The following is a 10772-nucleotide window of genomic DNA, read 5'->3' as shown; positions in this document are numbered from 1 at the left end:
ATGACATTCTTATCTTCTCCCCCGATCTTACCACCCATCGGAGGGATGTCATCCGAGTACTTAAGAGGCTCCGTACCCATTCGCTATATGCTAAGCTGGAAAAGTGCGTTTTTGAACGGGAATCCTTGCCGTTCCTGGGGTACATCGTGTCCAGTCAGGGGTTAGCAATGGATCCGGGGAAGTTGGAGACAGTGATGAACTGGCCTGAGCCCCGCTCGCTGAAGGCGATCCAGCGATTCTTGGGGTTTATCAATTATTATCGCCAGTTCATTCCCAACTTCTCGACGGTGGCAGCACCCATCATTGCCCTTACCCGCAAGGGCGCTAATCCCAAAGCATGGACACGAGAAACGGTAGAGGCATTTCACACTCTCAAAACTCACTTCTCCAGAGCTCCCATCCTTCATCGTCCAGACATCTCCAAACCCTTCCTACTAGAGGTAGACGCCTCTTCGGTCGGTGCAGGTGCAGTCCTGTACCAGAAAAACGAACGAGGAAGGAAGCATCCTTGTTTCTTTTTCTCCAAGACCTTTTCTCCGGCCGAGAGGAACTACTCCATAGGGGATAGGGAGTTACTGGCGATGAAACTAGCATTCCAGGAATGGCGGCATCTCCTGGAGGGTGCGAAGCATCCATTTGAGGTATTTTCTGACCACAAAAACCTCACATACCTCCAGACAGCACAACGCCTGAACCCAAGGCAGGCCCGTTGGTCTTTATTCTTCTCCCGGTTCCGCTTTATTATCCGCCACCTGGCCGGTGAGAAGAACGTACGGGCCGATGCCTTGTCACGTTGTATGGTTGTGTTGGAGGAGGATGAGGAGGGGCCTCGTCTTATACTACCCCCGGACAGCTTGAGGATGGTCACTCCCACTTCTTTGGACCAGGTGCCACCTGGCAAGACCCTCGTTCCCCCTGAACTACGGAACGAGGTGCTATCGTGGGCCCATGCCTCCAAGGTTGGGGGTCACTTCGGGGTCAAAAGGACCAGAGACCTGGTGACCAGGCATTATTGGTGGCCGAGACTACCCCAGGACATACAGGAGTATGTGGGAGCCTGTATGTCGTGTGCTCGGAATAAGCCGTCCCGACAGAGACCGGCAGGTCTTCTTCACCCACTGCCAGTGCCGGATCGTCCCTGGGAAGTGGTAGGGATGGACTTCCTGGGAGATCTGCCCAAGTCAGCAGGGCACAGGGTCGTATGGGTCATCACGGACCACTTCTCTAAAATGGTCCACTTGGTGCCTCTCCCACGACTCCCGACGTCACGTGCTCTCGCCACCTTGTTCATTCGGCATGTATTTAGGTTGCATGGCATGCCTGACAAGGTGGTGAGCGACCGGGGTCCCCAGTTCGCGTCTCGCTTCTGGAGAGAGCTCTGTAAGCTCCTGCAGATAGAGCTGAACATCTCCTCCGCATACCATCCCGAGACCAATGGACTAGTGGAGAGGACTAATCAGACCTTGGTAACTTACCTCCGCCATTTTATATCCGCGCACCACGACAACTGGGCTAACCTCCTTCCTTGGGCCGAATTTGCCATTAACAATTCGGTCCATGAATCCTCTGGCCAGACTCCGTTCCTACTCAATAACGGACAACATCCTAGAATCCCGGTTCCGATGCCCATTACGTCACCCGATACTAGAGTGGAGGATTGGGCGACCAAGGCCAGGGAGATCTGGGATGACACCCAAGAGGCTCTTAAAAGGGCTAAAGACCGGATGGTGACAACGGCTGATGTTCGCCGCCGCCCTGCACCATCCTTCGCCCCTGGTGACCTAGTATGGCTGTCCTCTAAGAATGTTAACCTACGGGTACAGGCAGCCAAATTCGCCCCTAGGTATCTGGGTCCGTTTAAAGTACTACAGCAGGTAAACCCAGTGGCATATCGACTCCAGCTCCCTCCACGCTGGGCTATAGCCAACACCTTTCACGTGTCCCTCCTGAAACCCGTACGACTTAATAAATTCTCGGGGTCCCTGCCGGCTCAAACCGACTCCCCGTCCGACGACCCTGAGGTGGCAAAACTTGTGGAGACAAAAGTCATACAGGGCAAGAGGTACTACCTCGTGGAGTGGGCCGGCCGTGGTCCGGAGCATAGATCCTGGGAGTTGGAGGATCATATCCGCGCCCCGGGTTTGATAGCGGCCTTCGAGCACGGACAGGGGGGGGCTTAGACGGGGGGGGTAATGTTACATCTCGTGGCTCTCCTGAGGCAAGGACTGAGGCAGTCTCCCATTCCTTGCCTGCCACGAGCACTCCTGCTCAGCAGCGCCGAAGGTCTGCCAGACTGCGCAGTGTGCAGGAGATACCTTCTCAGAGAAGCAGCAGAAGGGTGACACCTAGTGGTTCTCCTGTTACAAGGAGTGAAGCGGTCTCCCATTCCTGGCCTGCCGCAGACTCTCCTGCTCAGCGGCCCCGAAGGTCTGCGAGGCTGCGCAATGTGCAGAGGTTTACTGCTCAGGGAAGCAGTGAGATTCCCGTTATCTCTGCACATTGTGAGACCGAGGATCCCGCCTCTATTTCCCAGAGGCAGGAGGGTGAGCATGTGCAATGCGTGGTGGGTCCTGATTCGCTCACTGACATCACACGGCTTGATGACAAGGCTGGTGACGTGGTGAATCCTGACTGGCCAGGCTGGGACGTCGTGGACCCTGATTGGGTCAAGTCCGTCATCTCCGCCTCGCGCCCGCCCTCGGGTGGAGCTGCACCTCCTTAAAAGCTCCCCCTGCCATCATGGCGGCGCGCGACCGTCCTTCTATGTTTGGATGTCTGGCAGCGTGCTGCCACGCCACTGCTCAGGCATTACTGTCTCTTGTGGGCTTGGCCCTTGCTGCTCCGGCAGTACCTCGTTTGCAGGCCGTGTTCCTGCCTTGCTGCTCCGGCAGTATCCCCTTCAACAGGCCGTGTTCCTGTCCCAGGTGAGCTCCTCGAGTCTCCACTGGACTCACCTGGTTATTGAAAGCACACGTGCGTGGGCACCTCTGTGCTACCCTCGTGCCATATTCTCGTGACTTCCACTGGCACACGTGCGTGGGCACCTCTGTGCTTCCCCGTGCAACAGGTACACCGAGCCGTGAGATCCCTGCCATACAACCCTCACGGGTTAGGGCAGATCGGTGTACATAGATAGTCTGTGACATTCCAGACGATCGCTAGCAGCAACCCGCTCACTCTTCACCCACCATAGTGGCGGTCCCTTACACCGCACAGTGGACCTTGACCGGCGGAAGCTGTCCATTTCCCATCTTGGCACGCTTCCCCGGGTCCCCCTCGTAACACAGAGCTCTCCTCCTCTCCAACAGTATACAGAGCTCTCCTCCTCCCCAATAGTATACAGAGCTCTCCTCCTCCCCAACTGTATACAGAGCTCTCCTCCTCCCCAACAGTATACAGAGCTCTCCTCCTCCCCAACAGTATTCAGAGCTCTCCTCCTCCCCAACAGTATAAAGAGCTTTCCTCCTCCCTAACAGTATACAGAGCTCTCCTCCTCGCTAACAGTATACAGAGCTCTCCTCCTCCCCAACGGTATACAGCTGGGGGTGTAAGGGTTAATCACCGTGGAACTACACTGCAGAGTTGAATTTGGCGGCTTTCCCGGCGGTGTAAGGGTTAATCTCTGGCACTCCACTCACTACAGTCTTGAAAATTGGCAGGTCCATGACAGGCGGCGGGAGCGCGAAGCTCGGGAACGCGGCCAGGAGCAGGTGGGCGGATCAACAGGAGAGGAGGCGTGGCAGGAGAGGAGGAGGCGGTAGCGGCGCATGCGCAAAAAGCGATGTGAATTCTGGCCTGTCGATCGTTTAGCCGCTAGTAAGGTTGAGCCTAGAATGTACGGGCTGCAGTCAGGTCATAGGCGTGGCAATGTTTTCCTGTCCTCTATAATCCTGCAGGCTCCGCCCCCTTCACCCCCCCATCTGGAGCTGTTACCCCCAGACCCCGCCTCTATTATAATCACCTCTGTGTCCACATTAGGCTGCTTTCACACATCCGGTTTTTGCAATGCGGCACAATCCGGCACTTTGCAGGAAAACCTCAACTGTTTTTTTTTTGCTGTCGGTTGCGTTTTTCCTGCATAGACTTTAATTAGTGCCGCATGGGCTTGCGTTCTGTCCGTTTTTTGCCGCATGCGGCAGATTTAACCGATGCGGCGGCCGTTTAGAACGTTCCCTGGCACGTTTTTGCTCCGGCAAAAAAAAAAAACGCATCGCGACGCATCCGGCCGATGCGGCGCTTTTCCCAATGCATCCCTATGGATGCCGGATGCGGCGCGATGTGGTATTTTTTGCCGGAGCAAAAAAACGTGCCAGGGAACGTTCCATCCGGCCGCCGCATCGGCTAAATCTGCCGCATGCAGCAAAAACCGGACGGAACGCAAGCCCATGTGTCACAATGCAGCACTAATTAAAGTCCTTGCAGGAAAAACCAACCGGCAGCAAAAAAAAAACGGTTGCGGTTTTCCTGCAAAGTGCCGGATTGTGCCGCATTGCAAAAAACCGGAGGTGTGAAAGCAGCCTTAGAATAAACATTGCTTTTCTGTCTGGAAAGTTTGGGCTGGAAACATCAGGCTGCATTGTGACCACGCCCCATCACATGACCAGTGACGTCATACCTGTCAGGAGCCTGTACATTCTAGCATATCCCCTGTGCAGAGCGGACGGATCCTGACCCTGAGGTGGGGGAAGATTCAGCTTTTCCTCATTAGTTATAGAGCTGAGGTCACACTGGATTTTGGGGTAAGAAATAAAAGTGTCTCCTGTCACTACTGGGGGCTGCAGCTCGTGTATATATCACAGGGAAGGGGCTGAAGCTGCAGCACAGGGCTGTGGAGGCTTCCATAAGGAAGGGGGATATGGGGGGTTACACAGGGCAGGGGGCGATGCTGCATATTGAGAGGGGGCTACACTGGGCGATGCTGCACGATGGAGGGGAGGCTGCACGAGGGAGGAGCTCGCAGGGGGAGAGACTGCACGTCGGGGAGGGGGGCCCGCGGGGGGAGAGACTGCACGTCGGGGAGGGGGGCCCGCGGGGGGAGAGACTGGACAAGCCAGGGGCCACAGAGAAAAACACCAACACACCCCACACTCCCGGTCAGGCACATCGAAGTCAGACAAAAACCCTTGTTGCCTTCCTCCAGGGGCTGATGTTCACACCAGGGGGTGGAGCCAGGCGGTTGATCTCCGCCCACCGAGGAGTTCACAGTCCTGTAGGCGGGAAAACACTGAGATAGGTTTTGGAAGTGAAAGTATCATAGTATCATAGTTTTTAAGGTTGAAGGGAGACTCTAAGTCCATCTAGTTCAACCCATAGCCTAACATGTTGATCCAGAGGAAGGCAAAAAAAAACCCAATGTGGCAAACAGCTCCAATGGGGAAAAAATTTCCTTCCTGACTCCACATCCGGCAATCAGACTAGTTCCCTGGATCAATACCCTGTCATAATATCTAATATACATAACTGGTAATATCAAATTTTTCAAGAAAGGCATCCAGGCTCTGCTTAAATGTTAGTAGTGAATCACTCATTACAACATCATGCGGCAGAGAGTTCCATAGTCTCACTGCTCGTACAGTAAAGAATCCTCGTCTGTGATTATGATTAAACCTTCTTTCCTCAAGACGTAGTGGATGCCCCCGTGTTCCAGTCGCAGGCCTAGGTGTAAAAAGATCTTTGGAAAGGTCTCTGTACTGTCCCCTCATATATTTATACATTGTGATTAGATCCCCCCTAAGCCTTCGTTTTTCCAGACTAAATAACCCCAAGTTTAATAACCTGTCTTGGTATTGCAGCCCCCCCATTCCTCTAAGGGTATGTGCGCACGTTGCTTTTTACCTGCTTTTTACCTGCTTTTTTGCTGCTTTTTCTTCTGCGCTGTTTAATGCCAAAATGGATGTGTTCTTCTATTCAAGCAAAGTCTATGGGAATTTGGGTTTCTTGTTCACACTATGTTGTTCAAAATGCTGCCTTTTTGTGGCAGAACTTTGGTCAAAAACTCAGCTTTTCAAAGAAGCAACATGTCAATTGTTTTTGCCATTTGGGTTTTGCACTGCAAAGCTGAGTTTTTGACCAAAGTTCTGCCACAAAAAGGCAGCATTTTGAACAACAATAGTGTGAACAAGAAACCCAAATTCCCATAGACTTTGCTTGAATAGAAGAACACATCCATTTTGGCATTAAACAGCGCAGAAGAAAAAGCAGCAAAAAAGCAGGTAAAAAGCAGGTAAAAAGCAATGTGCGCACATACCCTAATAATCTTGGTCGCTCTTCTCTGCACCCTCTCCAGTTCAGCTATGTCCTTCTTATATATCGGTGACCAGAATTGTACACAGTATATAAGTGTGGTCGCACTAGTGACTTGTACAGAGGTAGAACTATATTTTTTTCATGAACACTTATACCTCTTTTAATACATCCCATTATTTTATTAGCCCTGGCAGCAGCTGCCTGACACTGTCCACTAAAGTGAAGTTTACCATCCACCCATACACCCAAGTCTTTTTCTGTGTCTGTTTTACCCAGTGTTCTACAATTAAGTACATAATCATAAATGTTATTTCCTCTACCCAAGTGCATGACCTTACATTTATCTACATTAAACTTCAATTGCCACTTCTCAGCCCAATCTTCCAATTTACATAAATCTCCCTGTAATATAAAATTATCCTCCTCTGTATTGATTACCCTGCAGAGTTTAGTATCATCTGCAAATATTGAAATTCTACTCCGCATGCCCCCAACAAGGTCATTTATAAATATGTTGAAAAGAAGCGGGCCCAATACTGACCCCTGTGGTACCCCACTATGAACTGAGACCCAGTCCGAGTACGTACCATTAATAACCACCCTTTGTTTCCTATCACTGAGCCAGTTTTTAACCCAGTTACACATTTTCCCCTATCCCCATTATTCTCATTTTATGTACCAACCTTTTGTGTGGCACCGTATCAAAAGCTTTTGAAAAGTCCATATACACAACATCCACTGCATTTCCCTGGTCCAGGCTTGAACTTACCTCTTCATAGAAGCTGATCAAATTAGTTTGACAGGATCGATCCCTCATAAACCCATGTTGATACTCTGTCATAAGGTTATTTTTCTTGAGATACTCCAGTATAGCATCTCTCAAGAAACCCTCAAGGATTTTACCAACCGTAGAGGTTAAACTTACCGGCCTATAATTTCCCGGCTCAGTGAGAGGCAAAGTGAGAGGAGGGAGGTAGCAAAAGAGCAGACTGAAGTTGGTCCAGGTGTGTGGCCCGGACGGAGCAGCAAGGTTGGCAGACGGTGGTGACCGTCTGCAGGAGTGGCCTATCGGAGTTTACCGCAAGGACTGTGGACGGGCGGTGGCCCGGCGGTACTGGACCGGTACACAATGAGAAGTCAGCACCATCTGGCAGGGGCTTACGGACCCTGGCAAGGCTAGGAGTCGCCGTGAATTTGCCAAATTCGTTAGCGAAGGGAACCTCCTGGGTTTCCCAGCAGCCAAGTCCCGACAGAAGGCAACAGTCCAACCAAGAGAGGGAAACACAGCCACCGCCAAGGCTACCGTTCCCAGGGCCAGCGCCTGCAGGCAAAAGGGGCTCCTCCGGCCCATATCCAAGCCGGGGAGCGGGTTACCGGTGGGAACCCATTGGAACCGTTACACTACATAGGTGCAGGGAAAGGCAGTCACCATCAACCTGCCGGGAGAAACAACACTGCAGCCGTCTGTGGGACCCGTCCATCCAGCCGTGTGTTTTACCGAGAACTGTGTCCTCATCATTGGCTGAGTGAGTACCACCGTGCCGTGCGGCACCGCGCTGACCCACGACCCTGCACCTCACCAGGCCCCGCAACCCGCCTGCCATCCATCCCTACCTACCCCATCACCGGACCCCGGGACAACCAACCCCCTACCCACGGAGGGGAGAACTAACATCCAGGCTGCTCCCTGTCATCGCTCCCGGGATCCCCGTCCAGAGCAGCGGGGGTGTCACAACTTCACCACAACCGTGGGTGGCGTCACGGACAATATCCAATTCCCACAATCAAATCCCCCTTTTCACTCACGGGCGAGGAACGCCGCTCGAGTCCCCGGGATCCGGCCCACCGCTCGAGCCACCACCGAGCAGCAGCAGCCGAACCAGAGCAGTAGGAGAGCGCAGCGTCACCTCCTCCGCCCGCGACACGATCCTCGGCAGGGGGTCCGCTGGGCCCCAGTGACTCACGGGCCCAATCTAGACAGCTCACTAGTGAATCATCTAGAACAGAGTGGCTAAAATGAGGTCTTCAAAAAAATCCACTACGACACAATGTGGATATTATGAGGAGTTTCAGCTGCGCTCTGTTACGTTTTTTGCTTTGAGGCTCCTTCCACTCTTTGAAAAAATCCATTCCAGTCACCTCAGTACCAAATATACATAATGTAGATCTTTCCTGCGTTTTTCTGCGTTTTCCCCCCCATGTAAGGCATTGGAAAACCGCAGCAAAACGCAGAGATCAAAAATGCAGCAAAACGCAGCCAAAAAGGCACCAAATCGCGGTAAAAACGCATGCGTTTTTTTCATGCGTTTTTTAAAGACGCTGCATTTCTGTGCGGTTTTAGCGCTAAAAAAAACGCAGCGTCAAAAAAACGCAGTGTGTAAACCTAGCCTTACAAGTTGACCAGCAGCAATTCCATCTTTAGGCCCTGTGCGCATGCTGCGTTTTTTGCCACGTTTTTGGGTGCAGGTTGTTGCCCAAAACTGCATGCATTGCCTTCCCCAGCAAAGTCTATGAGAATTCAACAGGCTGTGCGCACGTCGCTTCTTTGTTCCTTGCAGTTTTTGTGGAAGAAAAAAGCAGCAGCGTGTCACTTCTTTGTGTGTTTTGGAGGACTGGCAGATCAATCCCCCGCTGACTCCGGGTCAGTGGGGGATTGATCCCCGGTATCTGGTCAGATGCTGATCCCCATATAAAGTCTATGGGGACCAGAATCCGGAACAAAGGGGTAGGAGCAAGCACTTCATACTCGCCGATCACCGGCGCGGCTGGCACACTGCTCCTGCGGCCTGTCATTCTTTCTGGGCCGCTCATTAGGCTCATTCATATTCACGGCTTCCCCTGCCCACTGGTGGCTGTGATTGGTTGCAGTCAGACGCACCCCGACGCCAAATGACAGCTGTCTGACTGCAACCAATCAGACGCTGATGGATGGGTCTATGTTGTACAGTAAAATAAATAACATCATGCAGTCCCTTCAATTTTGATTCTCAGACTGGGGATGCCGATGGTTATTAGGCTGCTCCCCCAGTCTAAAAATATCAGCCTGCAGCCTCCCGGATCACCACATCCATTAGATGTGACAGTCCCAGCACTTTACCTGGATCATCCCGATTGCCCTGGTGCGGTGGTAAGCGGGGTAATAAGGAGTTAATAGCAGCCCATAGCTGCCACTAAGTCCTAGATTAGTGATGGCAGTGTCTATGAGACCCCATAGAAGAGCGGAAATCCTGCAACAGCTTCACTAAAAGAAACTTTATTAAAGACAGTGAAAAAGCACGATGTGGAAAGAAAAGTACACCCTGCCCATCACCGCGTCTCACACAGATGACTGCTCTTACATGACAATATCAAAGTGAATGCGGCCACTGATAAAACCCACAACCTCTGAGGGGGGAACAAACCCCGTCACTGAATCATCAAATCACCAAGACAGGAGCAAATGACAACTTACAATGATAGAAGATTACAAGAAGCATCAATACAACATTATATAAGTACACCCCATATAATACACAGCACAGAGAATATATAAGTACACCCCTTATAATACACAGCGCAGAGAATATACAAGTACACCCCATATAATACACAGCACAGAGAATATATAAGTACACTCCATATAATACACAGCACAGAGAATATATAAGTACACCCCATATAATACAGTCATGGCCAAAAGTTTTGAGAATGCTACAAATATTAATTTTTACAAAGTCTACTGCTTAAGTTTTTCTAATGGCAATTTGCATATACTCCAGAATGTCATAAAGAGTGATCAGCTGAACAGCAATTACTTGCAAAGTCAATATTGGCTAAGAAAATGAACTTTAACCCCCAAAACACATTTCAACATCATTGCATTCCTGCCTTAAAAGGAGCAGCTAACATTGTTTTAGTGATTGTTCCATTAACACAGGTGTGGGTGTTGATGAGGACAGGGCTGGCGATCAATCAGTCATGATTAAGTAAGAATGACACCACTGGACACTTTAAAAGGAGGCTGGTGCTTGGTATCATTGTTTCTCTTCAGTTAACCATGGTTATCTCTTAGGAAACACGTGCAGCCATCACTGCTCTGCACAAAAATGGCCTAACAGGGAAGAGTATCGCAGCTACAAAGATTGCACCTCAGTCAACAATCTATCGCATCATCAAGAACTTCAAGGAGAGAGCTTCCATTGTTGCCAAAAAGGCTCCAGGGCGCCCAAGAAGGACCAGCAAATGCCAGGACCGTATCTTAAACTTGTTTCAGCTGCGTGATGGGACTACCAGCAGTGCCGAGCTAGTTCAGCAATGGCAGCAGGCTGGTGTGAGTGCTTCTGCACGCACTGTGAGGCAGAGACTCTTTGAGCAAGGCCTGGTTTCAAGGAGGGCAGCAAAGAAGCCACTACTCTCCAGAAAAAACATCAGGGACCGAGTGATATTCTGCAACAGGTACAGGGAGTGGACTGCTGAGGACCGGGGTAAAGTCATTTTCTCAGATGAATCCCCTTTTCGATTGTTTGGGACATCTGGAAAACAGCTTA

General features: G+C 51.1%; 1 protein-coding gene across 1 annotated transcript in view; it reads left to right on the top strand.

Annotated features, from left to right (window-relative positions):
- Positions 1–4627: 4627 nt before the first annotated feature.
- The window catches only part of LOC142288554 (uncharacterized), a 48106-nt gene continuing 41961 nt past the window's right edge, over positions 4628–10772 (top strand). Inside the window, exon 1 of the mRNA XM_075333525.1 lies at positions 4628–4739. The gene's annotated coding sequence lies outside the window, so the exon portion shown is untranslated. The remainder of the gene's footprint in view (positions 4740–10772) is intronic.

The sequence above is a fragment of the Anomaloglossus baeobatrachus genome, unplaced genomic scaffold (assembly GCF_048569485.1).
Source record: "Anomaloglossus baeobatrachus isolate aAnoBae1 unplaced genomic scaffold, aAnoBae1.hap1 Scaffold_84, whole genome shotgun sequence".
NCBI lineage: Eukaryota > Metazoa > Chordata > Amphibia > Anura > Aromobatidae > Anomaloglossus > Anomaloglossus baeobatrachus.
This window is presented reverse-complemented; position numbering and strand designations above follow the sequence as displayed.